The sequence below is a fragment of the Heterocephalus glaber genome, unplaced genomic scaffold (genome assembly GCF_053883595.1).
Source record: "Heterocephalus glaber isolate CG9 unplaced genomic scaffold, H.glaber_assembly_v1.0 deba00001532, whole genome shotgun sequence".
NCBI lineage: Eukaryota > Metazoa > Chordata > Mammalia > Rodentia > Bathyergidae > Heterocephalus > Heterocephalus glaber.
In genome coordinates, this window is record NW_028258330.1 from 26,025,701 (window position 1) to 26,028,557 (window position 2,857).

Below are 2,857 nucleotides of genomic sequence, written 5' to 3' on the forward strand. Positions count from 1 at the left end.
AGAACAAACCATTGATTAAAACCATATTAATTTAGGCTCCATTAAGTAATATAGAGCTATATGCTAAATGGTGAAATATTTGTACTACTTGTGCTGACATCTGTTATTTTATTCTCTCATGACTAGTTCAAGTGGTTCTTAAATAAACACTTTAAAAGCAAAATTCACTTCATTTGAGTTTTGACCCAGAAGTTCAACAACAATCATGAGTCCACAGTCTTATTGGCAAAACTAATGCATGGTACCTCCAAGTCACTATGCTCAAGACTAAGCAATGCATATTCTGTTTTTACATTTTACTGGAATTTTACATGTTCTATTAATGATTTAAAATCTCATAGGTTTCAGTCTTCCAGAATATCTGAAGACACAGTGTGCCACAGGCTAAAGACTTCTGTTCCTCTCTCTGTTTTCTTCTAACAGAAATATTTCTCAAGTGTCTACATGTTCTAGAAGGAGAATTTTTCAAAGGTGTCTTCTTCAGAATAGTCTGATGGCCTCAGGCCTCTGAAGCAAAGGGAAGGGGAAAATAAAAAAGCTGAAACACAAAGTTCATCTGGTAAGTTTTACATTAACCATTACAAGCTGGACAGTATTAAAATGTAGCTTTTTTTTGGCTTAAAGTTTGAGTGTTTGTGTGGAAATGAGTATTTGGCTGTCCCACCACAGCTTTCTGATAGTGGGACTGTTAGAGAAGTCTTGACTGGGGAGGATGATTTGTTCACCTGTCAGGGACTCAGTTCATTTTGGGCTTATGCCAGTTTGTCTTTAGTCTGTCCCAGTTCACCTTTCATTTTGAGGAAAAACAAGTTGATTGCTGAGTCTACCATCATTGATCTCAGTTGGGCAACACTCAGCTGCTGGACTTGCTTGAGGTACTGGATTTGAGTAGTACACTCTTGGCATCTCTTGTTCCTTGGTTGCTAGTGGCCTTACAGGAGTGTTTTCCTTATGTGCAGACTCTTGCTATTATTGCTCTAGCTTTTCTTCCGACTCCCTTAAGCCAGTTATATTGTTTGAGTTAAGATCTGTGTACTTGCCCTCCAAAGCTCGAACATATGCTTCATTTTGTTTCCATCTTAGAATTAACTCATCTTGTGCCATAACTTTAATGTCTGTTTCACTCAGTCAAAACTTTTTTTGGGGGGGGGTGGTTCTTTGTTGGTCATCTTGAATCCTCTGCAGATCCTGGCTTTGCAGGTGCCACCTGTCACCCAGGCCATGGCTGCACTGCCCACCTCTGAACCCATCGCAGTCCTCCCACCTACTTTATTTGTGGGTTTCATTGGCATGAAATGGCATTGAGAGAGGAAACTGATATATTTGTAATAATAAAAATTTTAATTCATAAAACTCTGAGGACTGTGCTTCTTGTCCTTCTGTTGGCAAAATCCAGCTTCACAAGGTGAGCCACATGCCAAGGAAGCAGGATCACCTACAGGATACTCAGGGTAGAGATGTGGCTCTGTTAGACCCATCAGGTGGGTTTCTCAGCTTAACTTTCAGAGCCTCTCTCTGCCCCTCAACTGCCAAATTGGCTGACTATGACCGCCAGAACAAGGGCAGAGCCACAGCTCACCCCACCCTTCCACTGCACCTCTAGTTAGTCTTCTACTCAGGACAGGTGTTCTTCCCTCATGCTCCATTCCACTAGGTGGGGCTGTGACCCCCTCCCTCAGAGGACCTGTATTATTTGTTATGAAATATCCATGTCTTGGTGCCTGTCTCCCCTCACCAGTCTTAGACTCCTGAACCTTAGGAGGGAGTCCAGACCCAGTTCTAGTCTAGGGGGATCAGAGAGTGCTGTTTGTTAGAATGAACTAAATAGAAAGCTGACCCACTGTGGGTCCATCCAGATCCTGAGACCCAGGCAAGGCCTTGGCTTTGGCACAGGTTTTGAGAGGTGGGGTTGATGTGGTCTAAGAAGATCCTGGGACTTTCCTTCCATATGTTGGGCCCACTAGGACCTCTCCTCCAGAATATTGGCTGCCCTGGGCACTATCACAAATTCTGTCCACAGAGTGACAAATCATACATTGTCACATCCTCCCCTCTTCACATTTTGACTTTTGTTTTTTTGGTACCAGGGATCGAACTCAGGACCCTGTGCTTGCAAGGAGGTGGCAGCACCACTGAGCTAAATCCCTGGTCCTGACTTTGTTTTTTGAAACAGAATCTCACTATGCAGTTCAGGATGGTCTTGAACTCACTGTGTATCCCAGGCTGGCCTCAAACTCATGGTGATCCTCCTGGCTCAGCCTCTGGAGTGCTAGGATAGGTGTGTCCCACCATGTCTGGCTCATACTGTTGACTTCTTCCCCCCCCCCATTAACTTTATTGGTACATTTTAGGTATAAAATACAGTTACATTCATCACTGGGATCTTGTACCATTACATGAGTATCTTGGTTCTTATTTTTTTCCCCATTCCCCTGCCATCCCTTCACCCCCTCCACCCTTCCCTATTTCCAAAGATTTTCTTTCCATTTTTTTCCTTTTCTCATATTTTTTTCTTTTCCCTTTTTTCCTTTCCCCTACCTCTCCCACTTCCCCTGCTCCTTTAGACCTTTTCTTCCTATTACATGATATCAATTATACATTTTTAAAATTACAATATCAAGATCTAGGAGACATTACCACAGATTTTACAGAATTTAAAAGGATATAGAAAGCATATTAAAAAAATCTGTTTTGAAATAAATTTGACAACTTCTAAGAAGTAACTTAGAAGACAAATTAATGAAACTAACTCTGGAGGAAATATAAAATTTGAATAGCACCTATTAAAGAAAGTATATTCCTAGCTTGAAAAAATACCTATATGACAACAGCAGGCTCATATACATTTTAACTGATA

General features: G+C 41.4%; 1 pseudogene; it reads right to left on the reverse strand.

Moving 5' to 3' along the window:
- Positions 1-728: 728 nt before the first annotated feature.
- On the reverse strand, positions 729-2,315 carry LOC101703239 (pre-mRNA-splicing regulator WTAP pseudogene; annotated as a pseudogene).
- Between the last annotated feature and the right edge of the window lie 542 nt (positions 2,316-2,857).